A 24107-nucleotide genomic window follows, 5' to 3' on the forward strand; every position below is an offset into this window, starting at 1 on the left:
CCCCCCCCAAAAAAAAAAGCATCGTGTTAGACTGAGACAAAAGACTGAAAAGTACTTAGTTGTGCCACACTTCCACAACTGGGACCAATTTAAAATTGAAGATGTATTATACTTGATATGCAGAAAACGCACACACTTTGGCAAACCCCTTTGAGTCTGAGGCTTTCCAAAGCATATCCCAAATCCATCTGGAACTAGACCCTGCTCTACCTGTGCACAGACAAGCTAACTGGCTTTCTCCTAAGAGTGCTAACATTGATTAGTGGTTACTTTCAAATCAAATATTGCCCTTATAGCATGGAAACCCCATCCTTAAAGCAATATGAAAACAGACATGAAACCTTTTATGTAGGAACTTTTGTAGGCCCAGTCAGATTAATCCTACCCCTCCCCAGGAATTCCAACATGCTTGTCCTCAGATATCATCATAAATTGCAAAATGGCAACTGTTTCACACAGTTTCCATAGACTTTACATAAACTTTGTATCAGCCTTTCTCCACTTTGCCTGCCCTCCTTTTCCAATTTTCAGGTGAAGATAGCAATAAATATTTGCATACAGGTTTCCCTTACCGACCACCATTTTGCGAACCATGGTTTTGAGTATCCACACTTAGTAGTCTATATATCCTTTTGGCTACCATGGTATACAGTTTTGAGTAACCACGGTTTTCCATGGCCGTGCATCAGCCCACCACCTGCCATTTTTCCCATAAGCCTTTTGTCTTACCAATCATGGTTTTGCCAACCACAGGAACTTTCAGGAACCTGACCCCTGTGGTTGGCGAGGGAAACCTGTACAAAACTAGGTGGGTATCTTGGGAGCAGTGGACCTTTATTCTCATAATAGCCAGTACTGTAGATAAGCCAATTGCAGATAGCATATACTATAAGACAAAAGAAAATTAATACAATGTATATCTAAATTATCTATGTCATTTGTTTTAAATCTCTTTCTCAAGTTTTGGCTGTTCACTTCTCAGCAGATCACTTGAACCTGGTAATTGTACATGTACTTGGATGAGAACAGCTGAAGCCAATTATTTTTCCTATTTCTTAAAGTCCTTGTAACTTATTTTTTTCTCAATCTCTTGGAAATTGTGAGTTCTTTGTAACAACAAGCCTAAAACTGGAACACTGATGGAGAAAACTTATTTAAAGAAGCCTAGCAGGAGTACACAGCCAAAAGAGCTCCTGCCTAGATTTCTTTTAGGTGGGATTTTGCTTATTTTCCTGCACTTCATTGTTTTATACCCTCTAAAGCATGGAGTGAGAGGCTTCTATGCAGAAGTAACTTCTTATTTTGTACATGCACTTTTATGTCAGCAGTTATATTTTGGCACATTTTATAGTCCTTCAACCTGTCTGCATCTAAACATTATCTTTAATATTATATAGAGTATACTTGGTCTACAGTTTTTTGCCTTTAACATAACAGGAAGCTGAATGAAGATGCTTCTCTAGATCATTGCCCAAATATTTTACTTTACACATATCAGTGTTTTTTATTCATCAAAAAGTTCTATCTTCTACATATATTTTCTTTGGAGTTCATGCCTAAATCATGGTTTTGGTGTACTTTTCTTGTGGACTATTTAACTGGCTGGCTGTCTCTGACATGGAGTATGTCAAAAAGGCAGATCTAACCTGGTCCAAATCACATTTGTATCTGACCATCACACACACAGGAGCACATTTATCCTGAACCATGGAAGGATTATGACCCCTCTTTTACAGATGGGGATCTGAGGGAGTAAGGACAGTATTTTCACAGGTTTGAGTCTCTTGATGTTCAATGGGGATGTAGGTGATTAAAAAGCACTTGAATGCTTTTGAAAAACATCCCCCTAAATTATTTGTTTCAGGTCATATGTAAAGGCTGTGGAAAAGCCAGAGATAAGCCCCTGATGGAGTGTGATGACCTTTCCTTTCTAATCTTTCTGGCCTTATAGATTTAGACATGCACACAGGGTGGTTGGTTTGTTTCTTATAAGCTCCCTGCTAAAGAAATTTACCTGCACAAAATGTATTTGCATTCAATTTACATGTGTCATTTGCATTTTGTCCTAACAGTCATCACTGACAAGTAACAATGTGGGAAACGTGGAGTTTTACTTGTGTACGGAGGCATTATAGAGCAGTTCTGCATGCTTCACAGTGGTGACACAGGGAGTAGCAACAGTAGCCAATAGAGATGTTCCAATTGCAGCAGTACGATCAGTGGTCACAGAAACATTTGTGCACCCGTGCAAAGCCAGCACCTGGGGCTGCTGCCCTGATTACCCCCCTTTGGTGATGCTAATGGTTGTTGAGCTACCAGTGGTGGCACCACCAGTGGTGGCAGCTGCTATTTTTGTGTCCTACCTAAGGTAGTGCTTGGGGCTGGTGCCCAACTCACTCCAAACTTAGGGGGCAGACAGAAGTTATGTTTGTTGTGTTATCGGCCCCTTAAAAGCAGTCTACAGCTGGCCCTTACAAAGGTGCACAGCTGCAGAGTACTCAAAAGGTCTCGATGCTGTGACAATCTGAACCCTCATTACATGAGGGTTCAAATGAAGGAACTCCAAAGCGGAGCGCCTTCATTAACTTGTGTCAGCACATGCTGGGAGCGGGGCTGGGCTGATGCAGCTCAGCCCTGCTCCTGGTGCTGTCTTCAGAGTCGGGGGGAAGGGAGCGGAGGGAGTTCTGTCTGGGGTTTTCTCAGCTGGCGCTGGAGGGTGGGGCAGGTGGATTGGAGTCCCTCGCCTCAGCGGGGCTCCAATCCACCTACCCCCTCACTCCAGTGCATCTGGGCAAACCCCAAACCAAGCTCCCTCCCCCTTCTCCCCCTCCCATTCTGAGACAGCACCAGAAGTAGGGGAAGAGGCTGCAGACGTGCACTGGATCAGCTCCAAATTGGAGCTTGATCCCTTAACCCCAACCCAAAGCTAACACCTGTTGGGTTGGGAAGGTCAGTCTAACTAATAGTTCTTTATGTGAAATGCCATGGATTTAACTGGGGGCTGCACTTCTGTCTGTGCCTTTAGTTATAATACAGTTTGTGTATTTAAAGAGAGATGGCACACATTGAAAATACGGTACCAGACTAGTATCTTCTGTATTTAAAATGGAGGACTCACTGAAATAAAATGTTCTTGGCCACAACATTCAAAAATGCAGATGAGAAATTCCACATTGAATCTTGAGGATAGTTCTCCTCAGACTATGCTGAAATCTGGATAAATGAAGAAGGTTAAAATTGGAAATTAATGGTGCTATTGGCATTTATACAGAAGAATTAAGTGACAAGGTTGGTCTCAGACACTAGGCCACAGTGTGGAAATTATGAAGAGTACTGTATCTACAAAGTAGATCCCCCTTATAAGTTGTTGTAAAGTAACCATTATGGATAAAGCACCTCTTGGAAACTCTGAGGGCATTTTTACACATTTTTACACATGCAAGTGCTGCAGCACTGGGTGCTTTGAAAAGGGCCTGATGCTGTGACACTTGCAGTTGTATAAGCGGCGAAATGCCCGTCAGCACTGAGAAAATGGCGGCAATGCACTTTTGAACTAAAACACATAGAAGGTGCTTTAGTTCAAAAGTGCACTGCTGCCATTTTCTGCATGCAGATTAATCGAGTCTGATCCAAAGTGGCAGATCTCCGGCACATCACAGGACCAAAAAGTATGTGTATAAATGCCCTTAGGTTACCATTGTGAAAGTGTTAAATGTTGTAACCTGTAATCATTGTGTGCACCAGCTATGAAACTAGCTAGTCATGGACTTTGTGGTAGGAATCTTTCTGTATTTCATATCACATGTCTAACAATGTTTGTTGGGGAACAGAGAAGTTTTACAAAGCCTTAGCTAGTTTAATTATGCCCTGACATTTTTTAGACAGGAGTTTATATCATGTGTGGTAGATCTTGGGGTCTACTTTCTCACAGTAATGGTTTAGTTTTGTATTTTATTATCTATAATGGAATAAGAGATAGGAATATGATTTTAATGCTGCCACCATGAATAGGAAAAGCACAATGAAAACTTCAGGGGAAAAAATGATGACAAAAATAGTTTAGATTCTCAAATGCATCCAGTGTTTTGTTTTGTTTCCTTTTCATTCTTGCAACAAATTCAAACTTACTCAAGCTCTGAGGTGTGGGGATGCTGTTTCCATGTTTCCAGAAGTAAAATCTTTGAAAGTACCATCTTTCATCTGGCAAGGTATGTATGCAGAAAGTGGATTAGAGATGAAGAAGCAAGCAGTGTTTTAGAGCCAGGACCATACCAGGCTGAAAAGTTGGCTCGGAAGTTAAGCCTCAGCTCTGGGTTCAGTTCCTTGCTCAGCCACAGACTGTGTGGCTTTGGGCAAATAAGTTTATCTCTGTGCCTCAGTTGCACTTCTGTAATGTGGCTGTGGAGTAATTTCACAGATGTTTGGCAGGAATTCATAAGGTCTGATTAAAAGGAAGTAGATCAAGTTTATGCTAGTGTATGAGTCCAGCCATTTGACTGACTCTTGTGTCTTGGGTCAGAGTATTTGAATAGACATCTCTTGAGATTAGCAGTTCTCCTATAGTTTTTATACACATCTTGTATGGAACCAGGGAACAGGTCCTATCCGTTTTTGGATGACCAGGAGCCAAAACTGTAGAAAGGGCTCGGATGAGGGATTCAATTCTGAAACTTCTCCACCCCCAAATTTGGAAAAAGCTCCACTTCTGAGGTCTAGTATTGATAGACTAACACAACTTCTTGTTTTGTTTTTTTTAATGAAAATTCTTCCAAGACAGACTCCTGCTGCAGAAAACAGGTCGATAACTACCATCTTAACTAGCTGGCAGTGGCAGGTCTTGCACGTAAAGAGAGCATCTGCTTGTTGCAGGGTACGTGATAAAGTGCTAACAGCAACTGACTGAAACAGTTGAGAACTAAAAGGATCCAGGTAATAATGGAGCTACGCCAAATCAAAGAAAAGTTGTTTTTGCTTTTTCCCTCTAAATGTATGCCCACGGGACTCAGGACTTGGAGCTTTTCCATTTCTTTCTCAGTAAATGACTGATCTGAAGAGAGAAGCTATAAAACAAGGACATATGGCGTAGTTCACAAAGTCCATGCCTGCACTATAAACTTACCATTCCTAGTGACAGTGCCCTCAAAGATGGTGGGCTGCCTGCTAAACCAGAAGCCATGTAGTGATGTCTGTATGGCAAGAGTTGGGGTAGGCTTATTAACCCTGTCACTTAGCACTACTAATTAGCTCACCTTAGCACCATACAGAGCTGTACAGCTTCTGGCTTAGGAGGCAGCCTACCCAGAGCTGTCTAATGCACTGACAGGCACCTGGGTGGGCACAGTAAGTTAACCATATAGACACAGCTACAGAATTAGGGTATAAAAAGAAGGAGAGTGAAAAGATACTTAAACTATCACATGCTAAATCAGGAAAGGATGGATTAGGACTATAAAGTGGGTGGTGTATGTAACTGTTATGACTATCTCTTGACATGCCTAGATGGTAAAACTGATCATCAAATATAGACTAAGGAATAAATCTCCTACATACATATTGGCAAGGAGCTCAAACTCTCCATCCTTCCTCTGGAGCAGTTAGTGTGAGTCATTTGTTAAACTGAGGTGGATGGATCCCAGATACTTAATTTCATATGATTACAGTGGGGGGCTGTTGGACCTTGGTGTATCTTTTCTCCTGTCTCTAACCTGAATGAAATCTGTTCTGAAGGTGTTATGGGCAACAGGGACAAAATGATTGGAGGTGACTTGGAGTAAATAGTAGATGAGTATATTAAAATATTATTTTTATTTTTATTTTCAACAGCAGTTTGGAAGTACAACAAATGGCTTAAATTAGACTTCAGCATTATAATTAATGGTCAGGCATACAGTTAGGAGTTGGCAATGCTGGAGTGGAGATCAGTGATGGAAAGCTGACTGAAAGAGTGAGGTTTAAGAAGGGATCCAAAGCAGAATAATGCCACTTGTTATGTCTTAAGAAAAGGCTGTTCTAGTCTTTGTGCACTACACCAGCCATGATGTTGCATCTGGAAGATGAAGGGCATAAATGATGTGTTTGTGCAGTAGCATAACAAGCAATGAGTGACCAGAGCACTACTAGCCCCAGGTGTTTGGGAGTCCTGAGACCCCAAAATGCTCCATATTCTGTGTGTTACTATATTCATCCTCACAGATAGACTGATCCCAGATGCACTTCTATCTGAAACATAGTGATTAACATGAGAAAAGGTGGACTTGAGTCCACTCAAGTGAGTTGAGATGTATAGGCCTGTAAGGACACCAAATGATGATGCTGGGTTACTATGCCAGTGGTCACAGGTTATGACTCGGAGCTTCCCTGTTTCCTTACTCCATTGGCCAAGAGACTAGTTATCTCAGAGAAATGGGTGAGACTGAACTGTATAAAACTCCTCCATACAAAGGAATAGGTGCAGGAATCTGGAACCTGCCTCAGCTATGAGGATGGATTTTGAGGGGCCTCAGACTTCACCACCTGGTACTGAGTATACCTTTGTAGTGTCTGCTGTATGTAGCTGTTATTGGTATTTTTGTCTGATTGCTAATATCCCAATAAACCAGTCTAGAGGTCCCAGTTGTGATCTACTGTACTAGGTGCCATAAAAACATGTAGGAGACAGTCCTGCCCCAACAACCTTCCAGAGAGGAAACGAGAGGCAGATATTGCACATGCACAGTATAATGAGGTGATGAGGCCAAGGTCACACAGGAAGTCAGTGGAAGAGCTGAGGATAGAACTCAGGCCATCCATGCCATAATCTAATGCCCTGTCCACAGAGCCCCAAAAGCACACCTGATACTTCCTATTTGGGTTAAGACTTTCTTTAATTGAGGACTTAAGAGTCAAGTTGGAGCCAGGAACTGGAGACTGGGAATCCTACTCCATCCAAGCAAGCTTCTGGAGAAGCTTATACCTTTGCTACAGAGATGAGGGCCATGGGCCGGAAACCTAATTCTCAAGAAAAAGACTTGGGTAGATGTGATATCTTCTATTAGACCAACTTCGTAGTTGGAAAAATTGTTCTTTGCAAGCTTCCAGGCACAAACACCCTTCTTCAGGCAAAGGGAGAGTGTGCTGGTGTTTTGTGCACTCTCCTGGGTGGAATAGAAGTCAAAATGCAGGTCTGTGACAATGTAAATGTGTGGCAGTGAGGATCAGAGGCCATGGGAGACAATAGGTGTGAGACAGGTAGCTGGGGGGAGGGGGAAAGGGGAATGTTGAACTGGTGATAGAATGTAGCTGGTAAAATGCAGATAGGTTACCTGGGGTTATCAGATGGTAGGCAGGGTATAATGTGCCATAAATCCAATGTCTATATTTAGTCCATGATTTTTTGTATCCAGTAGATTTATGAAGTGAAGTTCATAGGCTCGTCTACACAAGGTGTTTTGTAAATTCCTTTTGAGGATTAGAACTGAGCAATTGGAGAAAGAGTGGCTGTCTTGTGAGAAGTGTGCACCCACAAGTAATTTTTGTCTTGTGTGTTCATTCTGGTGTGCAGTTGTTGTCTGGTTTTTCCTACATACTTTCCATCAGGGCATTTGGTGCACTGGATGAGATGCATTACATTTCTGGAGGTGCAAGTGTAAGATGCAGGAATGGTGATGGTTCTGTTCTGGGGTGTAGTTCACTGGAGATGTGTAGGGGGTGCATGCAGGTGCACATGCACCACCTGAGATTGGCAGTGCACCCACTGAAATTGGCCACCACTGACACTGTTGGCAGCACCTGCGGGAGATTGACGCTTGCCACCCCACCTCACCACCGACAGTGTCTGTAGGCAGTTGCCGATCACCACTGGCCGCCACCAACACTGCTGGTGGCATCTGTGGGTCGTCACTGATCGCCACTCGGCGCTTGCCATCCCCCTCCCCCCCTCGCTGCTGACACCGCCGCAGATGCCTGCGGAAGCTACCAGCTCACTGCTGCCACACCACTGCCGCTCCCTCCTGTGGGCGGTCGCCATGCCTCCCCAGCCTCAGGAGGCACACAACATTCATGGTGTAGTTATTGTGGGAGTGGTGAAGATGTATTGGCAGGTTTAACATTTTTTGTCCCGGCATGGTCTAGATCCATTCAGTGTGCTTTGGGCCATAGTAAGTTTGCTTCTGGTGTTGAGGTTGGCAAGGTTTGGTGCTTGTTTAAAGGCTAGGATGGGGTGGTTCTGAGAAGATTGCTTTAAGAATTGTGTCTTCTTCTAGTATGGGTTGCAATTGTTTAAGGATTTTCCATATAGGTTCTAAGGAAGGATGGTATGTCATAACTAATGGTATGCGATTCATGGAGATTTTCTTTTTTGTACTGCAGAAACGAATCCATTTTCAACAACACTTCATCCTGTGACAACATTGAGGGAAAGATTAACACAAAAAAAAATCAGATTGGACACCTCACAAAGGAGGAAATTCAAACCTCGACTGCTGTGTTGACTGCCTCATACCTATTGTCTCCCATGGCCTCTGATCCTCACTGCCATGCATTTGCATTTTCACAGACCTGCATTTTCCATTTTGGCTTCTGTTCCATCCAGGAGAGCACACAAAACACCAGCAGACTCTACCTGTGCCTGAAGAAGGGTGTCTGAGCCCAAAAGCTTTCAAAGAACAATTTTTCCAATTATTTAGTTGGTCTAATAATAGATATCACATTTACCTAAAGAACCTCATCTGCCAACATACAGCATTGTATTCATCTGAAACCATGGCAACAATGGTCATTTTTGTTCAAAACTGTGGCTGGCAATGGTTTGGGGCTGTGAACTATAGGCTTACAATCCCTGGGAGAGGAAACATTGAAGACAGGAGGAAATCCACCTATTGGCTAGATTAGGCATTCTGCTGTTTAATGGTCTGGCTGTGGGAATGAATCCCATTCTTATGCACTTAACTCTCCCCAGTCCCTATGTGGGGAACTTAGGTGTTTAACTTGTGTCTAGCTGACTGTTGTGAATCCCCATTCTAGGTATACAACTCCTTGTGTTTATTGCATAGGGAGCTTAAGTGCCTAACTTCTGCTTCTGAACCTGGGCTCTGAGAGTGCCTGTAGACATGCCAGGAGGCTGCTCCAATGTGCTGTAATTACAGCATGTTAGAGCAAACTTGATTAATTGAGTCTGCTGGAGTGTGCTAATTAGGGCGCTCCAGCTAGCCTCCAGGTCTTGTGTATCAGTGTCCCCACATTTCAAAATGTGCGCAAAATGAAGCGCATGGATGCTGATATACGAGATGCTGCGGGCACTTGAATTAGAGCTGCTCTAATTAAGGTGCCCCCACCCTCACCCCCACCCCCACCCCCAGAGCATGCCCCAAAAATCTGTTGTCGATCTAAATCCCTCTCTTTATCTAGGTCATGTGCCTTCAGTAAAATGCCTGGATGCTTCATTTAATTGTGAATTAAAATCATTTCCCCATTGAAGGGTATGTTGGATGTTGCATACAAACTTCATCCATCGATTGGACATAAGCAGAGAAATGTATTACTAGCATTTTTGCCACAAATGTCTTCACGCTTCACTTAGAAATGGGAACTATTTAAAAATCAGCTGTGAATACAGATTTAATGATGTTGTTATAATTACTGTACCAGAGAAGATGGTTCATTTTAGAAGGGGAAAGTAGTTACCAATACAGCGTGTCTCATAAAAAAAGACTTTAATTAAGTTGAAAGGCTAAATATAATAACAGCATATTTAATGTAAGTGTGCTGTACCAAAGATCACCAAGACTGACAGGGAGATTAGATTGGTTGTGGTTTCCACATCGTTGTGATTGTTTATTTTAGCACTTAGCTTTTTTTATGATCCATGTTTTATTTTCCTAGCTCAAGTACAGAAAACCGTGGAAACTTCTTAGCTATTTTCTGATAAGCTTTTCATTCACAAAGATCAGCTTAATAGTGCACACTTTTATGAGGGCTGGAAGGCCCTTAAACTAATGGAAATGACCTAGTTCCTATCACAGTTCTCCTGACTACATTTGAATGCTGGGTCTATCTCTTCATCTGCATGACTCCCACTTAACAACAGTTACTTAAATAGTGTTACACATGGTTATTTTACTAATCTAGTGGGCAAAAAACACTTCAGACTTCTGCCCAAAGCTGAACGTGAATTCTTCTCATCTTGTTTTTGGTTTGTTAACTAATCAACTAGTGATTAGGTGATCTCCCTCTGCTTCTGTGATTGACATTGGCTTTTGATTCAGTCACCATGAGCTGGCAATGTGGTCTGGCAAACTGTGGAACTGCTGTGTTAGATGGCAGGCTTCCCTCTCTGAAGCTTCAACAGCTTTTCCCTATGGCTCTAATCCCAGCCTCAAGCTTCCTTTCCCAAATGAATCCCCTGCCATATTCCTCCTCTCTCTTTCCCACTGCAATTCCTAGCAACTTCCTTGGACGTACCCTGGAATCAGAAACAGAACTCATGGCAGAGGTGATGTCTTTTATTAGACCAAACAGATATTTGCAAATAATTTTTTTTCTCTCCAAATACCTAGTTGGTCTAATAAAAGATATTACCTCTGCCATGAGCTCCGATTTCTTTTGCCTCTAAACCAATATGGCTACAACCTGGATTCCTTAAACGTTCCCTCTTTTTCCTACTACTCGAATGCTCCTGACAGCATCACTCTGTGACTCTACTCCTCACTAGATCCCTCCGGTCAGCTCCCCAAGAACCACCCCAGCAGTAATTCTGCTTCTTGTTTCAAGCTGCTCTCCTCCCTGAAATGTCTCTTGTTGCTCTCCTGAAATTGTAAAGAACCATTCACTGTAATATTTGGATACTGCTAACGGTGCTTTCACTCTGTAAAAGGTGGAATCTCTACATTAGGCCTGAAACCCATTCATAGGGTTTTATGAGGAACTCACTTTGCTTTTTCATCTGTTCATATTTGCTCTGTGAATAAATAAGGGCCTCTCCTAAGCACTAAATATGCTTATAACAAACAAAAATGCTATGAAATCTAGTATTCCTAAAATTGCTAATGGTGTCCTACTTGAGGGTGAATGGCCTTGAAGACAGAAATTCAGACTTTTTAAATAAAATAATGCAAGCAAAGACTTCTGGCTTTCAGATCTGAGCAGTCCTCAGGTGAATTAACCTGCAATCCAATTAGTGGTCATGTATATTAATTTAAGCAAACATGTTGGAGAACATTGATTACATTTCCTAACCTACTTGAGCTCTCTCCCACTCATCTGGCTTAGAAAACAGATGATTTAATTTATATTGCTGAATCACTAGCTGTTGCAAGAGGCAGTAAAGTCTCTGTGAATATTGACTAAGCATCAGTCAGCAAAGAACCATTAGTGGGAACAGAAGCATGTGCCTACAGGACTGTACATACTAATGAGCTGTCCTAAATAACCCAGTCAACAAATCTGGCTAGCATGAGTGAGTTCATTAGTATCTACAATGTGGAAGAAGTACGACCACTTTAAAAGCAGAAGGGGAGGATAACTTGATCTTGTTTTGTGCTATCCCTTTGAACCTACCCTACCAACATTTCTGACCTGCCCAGGAACTGCTTCAGTTTCTCTTTTTTTTTTTTTGACCCCAGATTCAACTTTTTCCAGAATGCAGCCAGCAATGCCAGGTAAGTGGTACAATCATTCTGTACCAGATTTAAGAGCCTTAAGTGTTTTAGTGTGATGATGACCTTCTGAACAAAAGAACCATATGGTCGGTCCCATGCATTTTCTACCAGATTTGGAATTGGATTGTCTTTTTGGGTCCTAAGCAGTTACTATGTTTTACTTTAGCAATAAATGAAATGATCATGGACTAAATCCTGAGTGCCTGAGTACAAGCCCTGTTTAATGCAAGTGAAGCACATCTGGTGAAAACTGAGCAAGTCTGTCCATGCCTCTCGTGGGATTTGTGTGGATGTCACAGCTGAAGTCAGAAGCCAGGATTACCTTACAGTGAAGGCATTGGACCAGATCTTAGCAGGTCAGCTTCCAGCTCTGCCACAGGCTTCTGTAGGCCACAGCAGAAGCGCTCATGGCATAGCCCTGTCAGCTTCCAATGAATCTGTGAATTCTGCTAAATACCTTGTCACATAAGGACACTGTTATGGGATGGGGTCCCCAGGGATGGCCATGACACCCCTAGGGCTCCATGACCATGCCAATCTTGCCCACCGGGCACCCTTTTCCTCTGCTGCCATGTCTTGTTGGTAATTATAATAAATAGAGAAGCTGCCCTCCAGTTTGTGTTTGGACATGGTCCTGATGGACCCCACTGAACCCTGCGGGTTCTTGGACCCCTTTTGGGTCCTGCTCAAAATGGTTGCCTCATGGGACATGGTCAGCCTTCTGGGCTAGATGCATGGCTCCAAAACCACCCCTTTACATGCACCAAGCCTCACAGATGGTGTTTTAAATGTTGCCTCTCTGGACTCTTGCTATAGCTTGGCCTCCTGTCATCACCAGGCTCTCCACAGCCCTGTCTCTGCACCCACACTGGCGCTGGGCTCTCCACAGCCCCTTTGTCACCATGCCCCCTAGTGCTGGGGTTCCCACACTGTAATGGGCCCCCCAGTGAGGCCTCCTCCTTCCCCAATAGCCTCAACCCAGTCCACCAGTCTATAAACAGCAACCAAAATATGAGCCCCTGGGCTATAACATAATACAAGCAGTTCAGGGCGTGCTTTGTCCCTCTAACAGAGGGAAACTTCCCCCCAGCACTGAGTGCCTTGTAGGCCAGGGTACCTGGTGAGCTCCTGGAGCCCCATTAGCCCTGTATGCCACATATCAGGCAGCCACAGCATCTCTGGGCAATTCTTCCCTGGAGGCTCCTTCCCTGGCTGCTGCCAGAGAGCTAACCCATGCTGGTCTCAGCCCTGGGGTTTATATGTGCCCAGGGCCCTGCCTTCTTCCAGGCAGCTGACCTGGTGCAGGTGCAGGCTAATTCCCTTGTTAGCCTGCTGCCTTAGTAACCTGTACCTGTGGGGTTTCTGTCTGGCTCTTAGGGCCCTCTCCCTAGGCAGTTTCGGCTCTTAAAGGAGCAACCACCTTAGTGCCCTGTGACAGACATGAAAAAGGAAAGCTCTGATGTCTTTATGGCAGTTATTCTCTCAGGGCCTTAGTTACTGTTAATGGGAAAGGTGTGACAGGATGGATCTCTGTATGCATGCCTGGTTTCTAATGCTCTAAAGCAAGGATGTCAAACTTGTTTAAGCCCCCAGAGGCTTAATCCAGACTGCAGGCTTCCCAAGGGCCTGATCTGGGCAGCAGGGCTTCCCACAGGTGCCAGCAGTAGTGTTAACTGCTGTTCACCTCCCTCCCCCGCCCCCACCTTTCCACCTACCACTGATTTTAGTTGCTAGGGCTAACTTAAACCCCGATTTCAGTGGTGGAAAATGGGTGGGAGGGGTGAGTAGCATTAACTCCTCGTGTTCCAGAGCTTCGCTGAAATAGCAGCTCCAGTCGCCTCAGGGCTTAACACTGCCCTAGGGACTCCAGCAGCCATGGCGAGCCATTTGCAGAAGTGAATGGTCCAGCCCATGAGAAGCCCCTCCACAGGTTGCAGCTGGCCCATGGGACTTGCATTTGACACACTGCTCTGAGGCATCCATTGTCACAGAGATATTATGGAGCTAGATGGACACTGGTGATGTACGGGTAAGAATGCCGCCTTTCTTCCACCAGATCTTGTGTGTTTAGTTCATACTCACCCCCCGAATAACTGTGTGCAGCACCTGGTATAATTGATCACCAGGCTTGCTTGGCACTATTAAGAGCTGCCTTAAAATTAATAATACAGTAACACAAACTTGATGTAAGGTGAGAATCAGCCTTTATACGTGTTTGCATAATGTCAGTGTGACTCTACAAATAGTAGAGAGGAGGAACACAGCAGCACAATCTGGGCCATGCCGTGAATATTGTTTATAAAAATTTGTGGGGTCCTCCAGAGTGAATATTACTTCAATTTTATCAGTGAGCATTTAAAACTTCAGTACTGCCTTACAATACTGTCCTTCTGATCTGTATGGCTGTGGGAAAGAAGAAGGCCTTCCTTTGAGAAGTCAAAGAGCATCGCTCATAGGGCTCATTCCACTTCTTCTGGCAGTTTATCAAACATGCCATCAGCAGGAATCTGATTCTGCAATATGAGGAACAGCCAGGCCTGCTAGCCTTGTCTTGTACCATGTTGTTTTTGAGCCAGGTTTGAAGATGAAGTAGTGAATATCCATTCTCAACCACAGCTGGGGGCTGGTTGATCATGGCTGCTTGAAAATTTTTCAAAGATGGGAACACTTCCCCTGGCAACATCGTATCAACCACATGCTCCTGTATCAGGGTCCTTATAACAATTTTAATGGCTTCCTACGCAAAGTGAATCCTGCATCAAAAACATGTTTTTTCTTAACTTGTGAAATGGTTTGTGTTTCACAAGTTTCCTTCAGGGTAGGGCACAATTAATTCTCTAGAAATTATTTAAACTGCATGCATTTCCATCAGCAGTACATGCAGGAAAGATTTCACAGAGGAAACTCCCACCTTAAGTTAAGTGGCTAGTTCCATGCATTAAGATACTTTTGTTTAAAAAATGAAAAGTCATTGAGATGTCCAAGGACATCAGCTTAGTTTACAGTTATTTGCTAAGTTTATGCACCGGTGTGGTTTGTGATCTTGAGGCGTCTTGTCCAAACACTTGAACCCATTACCTGCTGACTGCTGTATCTTGGATTGCCTGGGACATTTCCTAGGTTCACACCTTTTTAAAAGGCCCCTGTTTTATTTTTAACTCTCACCCAAGAACACAGGGGCATGGGGTGGAGTAACTATAGCTCCAGGGTCCTAAATTTGAGCCTTGCTCTGGACTCATACCTAAGGCTACCCCCAAGAGTCCCATCTCTAAAGGGATTTGGTTGTCGAAGGCTACGCATGATGCTAACCAGCGTATACTGTTAGGGCTCCTCTACACATGTAGGTAAAGGCACGATGGGATCTAATGAGTGATCGACACAATTGTGCCTTCTGCCACGTCACACATGTATTAAAACCCATCATGCCGTATCACCATTCAGGGAGAGCCTAGGATCACGATCCTGGGTTCTTACTGGCTCCTACAGCTGAGAGCTCCACGTGGGGCAGGGCTTGGTGTGGCTCACAGTAGGGCAGCATTCCCTGCACTGCCCCCAGTGCAAGCCCTGCAGCTGATGTGGGCTGTGGAGCTGGCAGTGGAGGCAGTGCTGGGAATGCTGCTCGCACTGCAAACATCATTGACTGTGGGGCTCAGTGGCAGCAATGTTCCCCCATGCTTGGCTGTGGGGCTCAGTGGCAGCAATGTTCCCCCATTCTGCCCCCACTGTGAGCCCCATAGTCCATGTCACTGCGGGGCTGGCAATGGCAGCAGTGAGGAGAATACAGCCACTATTATGAGCCCCACAGCTGAAGATGTTGGCCCCACGGTGAGCCCTGCATTTGGTGGGGGGTGGGGGAAGGGGTGGTGCAGAGCTGGCAGTGGGTGGTACACCCATGTGGCTAGTAGCCCGTCAGTTGATGGGGCTCCCAGGCACAGGGTAGCACTTGGTTACATGTTCAATTAATGCTGTGATTAGAACAAGCTACAAAGCTACTACCATGTTTGTGGAATCATTTTGTAGCTTATTGCTTATTTTACAATGCCGTTAATTGGTTGAATGTGTAGCTGGGTGTGATTGCCAGGTAAATTATGCCTTAAATGTAACAAGTAGAGGGGGGCCTTAGTTCCAGAAACTGGTGGGTCTTAGCCATAATATCTTCCACAAGCATGCTCCTCATGCCATCTCTGTGCTACTTCAGAAACCCCCTTACCTGTACCTCACCTTGTTTCATTGCTTCCTTTGAATTCTCATTGGTGTCTTCACATGTTGGTATTTCTTAAGATGGGGTGGGCAAGTATTTGGGCCCATGAGCTGCATAGGGAATTTTGCTGAGCTATGGTGGGCCAAGCTGAGCTGTTGCAGGCTGAGCCCAGTGAGCTGTCTTGTCTCCTCCCATCCCCAAACACACAACAACTCACCAAAACTTCTTCAGCAGGTGGACAGCATTGTTTGGGAGTGGGACTGGCAGACAAGACTGAGGTCATGGGGTGGGGTCATGGGCTGGTGACAGTGTAGAGCCAGAGTCTGGAGCACAGCCACAATCTGCTGCCCACATGCCTCTGTGATGGGTGTTGGTTCTGTAGGCAGGGGCATGTAGGGAGCAGATTGTGGATCTCCCCCAGCCCTGTTCCCATGCTGTCATCATCCCAAGATCCCAGGGTCTCTCTGGCCCTGCCTGCCCATCTCACTCCCAGATGCTACTCTTCAGCAGCCCACAGGCCCATCCCAACCATCCAACCAAATGCCCTGCCTGTATGGGTCCTGCCCCTGGTGGTGAGTGCTGGGTGGATGGGCAAAGGTGCCCAGGCAGCAGGCTGGGTTCAGCATCAGCAACCAGAAGGAGCCACTGCTGCCGGGGCTGCCAGGAAATGGAGTCCAACCATCACACCATCCCAGCACTGCTGTGCACCCGGGTTCAGTGGGACCGACCACATGCACCATGGCTCAGGCTGCCCTTTGCGCCTGGGCTGGGTGGGACCAAGGGACCTGCTGTGAACTAAACAAAATGCCTCAGCAGGCCAGATCCAGTCCACAGGCCATATTTTGCCCATCCCTCTCTTAAGCCTAAGGGCAAAAAAAGAGGCATATAGACAGTGGAAGCAGAGGGAAGCTACCAAGGAGGAATATACTTACTTGGCCCGCACTTGCAGGGAGGCAGTTAGAAAGCCAAAGCAACTACAGAGCTGAGGCTGGCAACACAAATTAAAGACAACAAAAAGTCCTTTTTTAGTTATGTAGGGAGTAAAAGGAAGGCATGGGGCAGCATAGGACCCCTACTAAACAAGCAGGAGCAACTAGTGACAGACAGGGGGGACAAGGCTGAGCTCTTCAATGAGTTTTTTGCCTCAGTGTTCCCGAACAAGGGTCAAGATAAGTCTCCTAACGGGTTCTTAGATGGGCATGAGAAGGATATCAGCCCACCAACTGTTGATGCTGACTTGGTGCAGAGTCACTTGGATGGACTGGATGTGTTGAAGTCAGCAGACCTGGATGAGCTGCATCCAACAGTACTGAAGGAATTGGCCGGTGTCATAGCAGAACCACTGGCACAGCTGTTTGAGCACTCATGGTGCTCTGGTCAGGTCCCGGAGGACTGAAAAAGGGCCAACGTGGTCCCTATTTTCAAGAAGGGGAGGAAGGAGGATCTGAGTAATTATAGGCCAGTCAGTCTCACCTCCATCCTTGGAAAAGTCTTTGAAAAGATTATTAAGGATTATATTTGTGGGAGTCCAGCGGGAAGAATAATGCAGCAGGGCAACCAGCATGGATTCGTAACAGGTAGATCAGGCCTGACCAAACTGGTTTTGTTTTATGACCAAGTCAAAAAACATTTAGATGCAGGAGTAGAGGTGGATGTCGTTTTCTTGGATTTTAGGCAGGCCTTTGTTATGGTATCTCATCCCATTCTCATTAAGAGGATGTGACATAGATGTTTACATGGTCCGGTGGGTGGCAAATTGGCTTGGGTTGCTCACACCCAAAGAGTGGTATTAGACGGGTCGGTATCAACCTGGAAGGATGTGGGTAGTGGGTTCCCACAGGGCTTGGTCCTTGGACCTGTACTCTTCAATATCTTCATCAGTGACTTGGATGTGGGTGTGAAGTGTACTCTGTCCAAATTTGCAGATGGTATTAAATTGTGGAGTGAAGTGCACACTCCGGAGGGTAGGGAATGATTGCAGGCAGACCTGGACAGGTTGGAAAAGTGGGAAGTACACAATAGGATGCAGTACAACAAAGACAAATTCAGAGTGCTGCACCTAGGGCGTAAAAATATCCAGCACACCTACTGGCTGGGAAGTGGCCCTCTCAGCAGCACAGAAGAGGAAAGGGATCCTGGAGTCATAGTGGACTCCAAGATGAACATGAATCATCAGTGTGACGAAATCATCAGCAAAGCTAACCACACTTTATCATGCATCAGCAGATGCATAACAAATAGATCCAAGGAGGTGATACTTCCCCTCTATGCGGCATTGGTCAGGCTGCAGCTGGAGTACTACATCCAGTTTTGGGCACCATACTGTAAGAAGGATGTGAATAACCTCGAGAGGGTCCAGAGGAGGGCCACTCGCATGGTTAAGGGTTTACAGGCCAAGCCCTATGAGGAGAGACTGAGGGATCTGGACCTCTTCAGCCTCTGCAAGAGAAGGCTGAGAGGTGATCTTGTGACCACTTACAAATTCATTAGGTGGTGCAGCAGGCAATGGTCTGTTCATCAGGGCGCCTCTTGGGGTAACAAGGAACAATGGTCACAAACTGACAGAGAGCAGATTTAGGCTAGATATCAGGAAAAACTTCATGGTAAGGGTGGCCAAAATTTGGAATGGGCTGGAATCTAAGAGGTAGCAGTTTTCCCTGTTGCTTTACAGTATCCAGAAGTGTGCTAGGCACTGCATACAAAATATACAAATCACAGAGATCTGCTCTGAAGAGTTGACTTCTCAGTAATGGATTAAGCAGACCAAGGTAGAATAGACACTAGAAAGGGGAGAGGTAGAAAAGTACATGAATGACATAGGTATTACTATAAAATTGCTGATGCAAACATATATGTTGGTGACTCCAACTTGTCTTGATAACAAAATATTATTCTATTTCATAGGCAATACAAAAGTGTGAATTGAAAGAGGCAAAGGTGAAGAGTTGACAAAAATTCTGGAAAGGCTCCTTAAGGGAAGACTAGAAAGAGTCATAGAAATATTTCTGAAATTAAAGATAGAAAAAGTCCATTGGTGGACTAGGTTGCTGGCACTGGTGGACTAGACTGGATGTCACAGAAAGATAAAAGATATTATTTCTGAAATTAAAGATAGAAAAAGGCCATTGGTGGACTAGGCTGCTGGCATTGGTGGACTAGACTGGATGGACTAGAAAGATAAAAGATATATATTCAGGGGCTAAATGAAGAAGGGACATAAAACATGATGATGAAGTTTGAATGCAGTGCACAATACAGTGGGGAACCAGTGAAGTGACTCAAAGACATGAAGGGCAAGTTTGAACTAAGACTGGAAATAGGTAGTGGGCCAGTGGTTGAAGTATGACTGATTGCTGAATGGGTGTTTGAAGTTTTGGGCCATGGAAATCCAAGGAGATGAAGATACTCTTCTATGCTTTCACCATAGAACCCCAAAAACCTACTAATATTAAAACCATTTCAGGTGGTGGGTTGCTTGGTTAATCTTAATTGCCTCTGCTCAGTTTTAGTCAAGGTTTCCTTGTTTCAATGTTTTGCAGATCATATTGCTCAGATCCAGACTCAGCTCTCTGTCTTCATGGCAGCAGAGCAGTGCCTTTTTGCTAATGCTAAACGTTTCCTGCTTGAACTTTAGCCAGTGTTCGAGAGGCAATGCAGAAGATTTGGATTACAATCTGTCAATTATATCTATCTCCATTGGCTTGTAAAAAACAGTGAATAAATACTGAGTGGTTGATGGATATTTTCAATATCTCCCTTCAGGAAAATAAGGTATCAGTAACCTCAGTATGGCACAAGAGAGGTCACTGTCTCAGGAGCCATCTTTGGAATGGGCAATTTTGTCTGGTAGTGTGGGATCTCCAGTTTTGGAAAAAGTACAAGTGGAAGGGCTGTGGCAAGGGAATTCACATGGTACCTGGCACCCTCAGATTTTCTCAACCATAGTCAATCTGGTTTGGGCCTAAGCTGAAAACTAAGCAGGTGATGGATGAAAGTTTTGTGTTCATGTTGATTCTTTTCAGTCTGTCAGTGATCTTCAGTGTTAGCCATGACTGTATATACCAGGGGTGCTCAACTGCAGTCCAGATCCAGCCTGTGACACCATGTCATCTGACCCCGCAGATGTCTCCGCAAGTCCAGAAATTTAGGGTGGGGGAAGGATGGTACTGCTCCTCTGCTGCCAAATTTCCAGACCCTAGGGCTAGGTATAAACAGTCAAAAAGCCCAAGGGTGAATTGATTCAATCTTTGCAGGTTAGTCTAAGCTGCATAGATTGAACCAATAAGCAAGTGATTCTAGAAATACAGCCACATGCCTGGAGTGGCCCAGGCCAGCCAGAAGCCAGCGCTAGAGCATGCCTCTTTCTACAGCTGGAGGAGACAGATTGGGCCAAGTCTAGTCCCCCCATCCTGCGAGAGGGGGTTTGCAGGGGAGTTTCAAAGCATCCTGGGATGCTGAGGGACTGTGAATTAAGTTGAATCTAGAGGGGATCTGGGACAGAAGTTCAATAAACCGATTTAACCTAAATCAGGTAAGTCTAGTACTACATCCATCCAGATCAATCTTAAACCCATTTCAGCCATTTTGAAAATGGTTTATATGCACTGAACGTCTGTTGTGTTACAGATTTGAACTGTTTTCTGATCATTTATACCAGCTTATGGGTAATTTCTGTCCCTAGCCATGGAGAGATCCAAGGCCTGTAGGCTGCATCGGGCACCCAATCCTAACGCATAGGGCCAGCATGGGTGGTACTGGGGCCCAGGGCCCAATCCCAGTGTGGGGAGCATGAGGGTGGTGGCAGGTCCCCAGGACCCAATCCTGGCATGCAGGGGGAAAGAAGAGATGGTGCCAGGCCCCCAGGGCCTGAGTGACAGCCTCTTGACGGGCCCCATGCTACTCATCTGACCCACAGGGCCAAAAAGTTGAGCACCACTGGTATATACTGTTAATGCTCCTTTTGTCCCAAGCAGAACTTAAGGCATCATTTGCAATTTTCTTAGTTCTTTTCCTTCTGAAAAAGCACAGCAGGTAGCACTGGGCAACTGCAATCTAACATGTATACTATGATAACTAACTCTATGTGACCTACTTGGTGTAGTAGAACCAATGATATGGTGCCTATTTGTAAGTATTGATTTGTGAACACTGTACATATCAATCTGTAAGCACCTAGAAAATAACAAGGTGATAAGTAACATTAGTGAAATCATGCCTAACTGACCTTATTTCTTTCTGTGACAAGGTACAGGCCTTGTAGATGGTGGAGGAGTGGGGGGGTGGGGAGGGGCGGTTGTGAAATGCTTTCATTTTAGTAGGCCTTTGACAAGTCTCCCACAAGATTCTCATGAGTAAGCTAGTGCATTTGTAGATGACACCAAGCTGAGTAGGGGTGAAGACACTTTGGAGGATAGGATTAAGATTCAAAATGGGCTTGATAAATTGGAAAAAATGAACAGAAATTCAATAAGGACAACTGCTAAGTACAGCACTTAGAAGGACAATCAAGTGCATAAATGCAAACTAGGGATTAAGCGGCTAGGCTGCAGGAAGAACTTAGAGGTATAATGGATCACAAACTAAATGCGTGTCAAGAGTATAAGGTTGTCGTTGCCAAAAAAGCCAACAGCATACAGGGATTTATTAATAAGGATGACATCTGCACATAGGAATTGGTTCTTCTACCCTTCTCAGTGTTAGTAAGGCCTCAGCTGATTTTCAGTTTAAGTCCTGGGATCACAGGGGAGCTGGTTCAAGACTACCGTTGGGTACTACAATCTATATTTAGACCATGGTAAACACCAACGTGTAACTCCTCAGAAAACTAAGGCCTACTAATGCTGATTACAGTCTAAATATGCTAAGTGTAACATGTAACAATACTCACAGACTGTGGTCTCTACATCTTATTATTAATACATTAATAATTCCAAATGTCTAAATATAATATAACCTGATAAATCCGGCATGCGCAGGACCAAGCACCTGCCAGAAATTTGAAAATTCCGGATTTTTTAAACCAGAGCAGCAGCTGGGGGATGGGGTGGGGAAGGTAGTGGAGGCTGGTCCCAGAGCAGCATCCACATGCAGAGTGGCATCACAGGGTGGTGGATGGCAGTGGCAGCTGCGGCATGCAAGCTTCCCCCTCCTCTGCTCCGGGACCGCCTGCCACAGCTCCCCGATGTAGTGTATTCTTTAAAAGTGCCAGATTTTCAAGAATTCCAGATTTTTTATATCTGGATTTATGAATTTATAGTGTACCTTAAATTATTCTGTTAATCAGAATACAGGGAATCAATGGGTTAGACGGGAATTAATTAAATTAATTCTCGTAGTGATTTTTAGGATGTGACCAGAGCGATGCCATAAAACCAGTGTAGTGAAGAATGTCCCTTTCTGAATGGGTCTCAAGGGTTACACATGACAACAGATATAATGATATTATTAAAGCTTGTATCTTAAACACAAGAAATCATCTATATGCATACTCATGCCTGAATGGTACTGAATTCCTTAGTCTACAGAAACCCTGTCACTTACGGAAATTGCAAATAAATCATACAGAAGAAAGGAGGGATTTGATTTGCATCTCTAGGAATTTTGAAAATACTGATTTTCAACAAATCTTACAATTCACAGTTCACAAGGTCTCAGAGTATGAAATGGAACGGATCGCAGGTATTTTTAAATGGAAGGTGTTTATTATTCATTTACTTACAACCAGTCCATGGGTAGGAAAAGGTAGAAGAAAGAGACCTTTTTAATTACTAGGTTACATGAAAAAAAAATCTCTGACAATTTCCTTTTAATGAGCTTAGGGGAAGGACTAATAGCTCTAAAGTCTGGTCAGTGTTATACACTTATTCCTATATATTTATTAGATTATAAATATAATCTTTAACTTTCTTGTTACTTATTGTTTTTTCCTTGTACATGATTGAGGGGGAAAAGAGATGCACTACAGCATGAAATGGCTCATGTCTTGGTGAGAAAATGGTAATTGTAAAACATGTTTATTTTTTGGAGCAAATGAAAGTTATTTTAAAATGGATTGTTTTAAATGTATTTTTCTGTTTAAACATAAACCTATTTACAATTGAATTAGAAATTATGGCAAATTTTATTAAGGCCTAAAATTACTATAATTTATTAGATTAATTTAGATTCATTAAATAAACTATAATAATCAAACAGTAAATGTTTGCTACCACATTTTAAAGAAAATGAAGCCAACTCAGTGCTGAGGGGTAAACAGCTAGTAAAATACTTGAGATTATTAAAGTGATAAACCAGCTTTTGACAGTTATACCCTCTTCTACAGATAGAAAGATTATTTTCCTCATTTCATTTTATTCACCTAGTTCAATTCAATGCTTAGTTCATTCACAGCTGAGAAACCAACAATGAATTGTAAAAGCAGGGAAGTTCTATTCTTCCAATCTATGAATAAAAATGGGATGTAAGAATGTAAGATCTACTAGTTCTAAAATACTGAAGGATGTGGCGATTGGAAACAATCAGTTCAATTCAATAACTCCAGATAATCTTTCCTGAGTTTAGTACATCAGTTAATTTTTCAAATGACCAACATGTTTTGATAAACTTTTTTTCCTATCTATATGGCAGTATAAGGTAGAATTTAGCTAACTGAAAGCATTTCAGCATTTCAAAACAATTTATTCTGTCCATTTGCTGTATTTACTCAAATTTAAGACAAGGTTTCCCCTGATTTAACATAGGATAGAGGAAGCCCCTCATCTTGGATTTAAGTACAGGATGGGTGGTGGCAGCTGCTGCGTCTCCGACTCTGGTCCTAACCTAGGCAAGGGCTTGGGCTCAGAGCTGCAGCTGTTGCATCTGCCCCCCTCCCTTTCCTGCCACTGCTTACCTTCTAGTGCTGGCCCCCTCCAGCCCAGAGCACATGCTAGGTCTGCCCCCTGCCCAACCATGCATCAGTGGCAGCAGCTCTGGTCATGGTTGTGGGGGTGGGGTGGAGCAGGCAGTGTCAGGGGCCAAGGCTGTGGGAGGGGCAGGCAGATGCCAAGGGCAGAGACTGTGGAGAGCAGAGGCAGTGGGGGAGTAGGCAGGAAGCATGGGCAAATGTGGTGGGGCAGGTACAAGGGGGTGCAGGCAGGATGGTGGCAGGGTCCAGGGTGTACAGAAACTGGAGGAAGCAGACAGCAGGGGGGTAAATTGTGGGGAGGACAGGCAGCAGGTATCAGGCCACTTAACCCCCACCATTTGCCCCACTGCAGCACTTGGAAGGAGGGGGG

This window comes from Alligator sinensis, unplaced genomic scaffold (genome assembly GCF_000455745.1).
Source record: "Alligator sinensis unplaced genomic scaffold, ASM45574v1 scaffold678_1, whole genome shotgun sequence".
Taxonomy (NCBI): domain Eukaryota; kingdom Metazoa; phylum Chordata; order Crocodylia; family Alligatoridae; genus Alligator; species Alligator sinensis.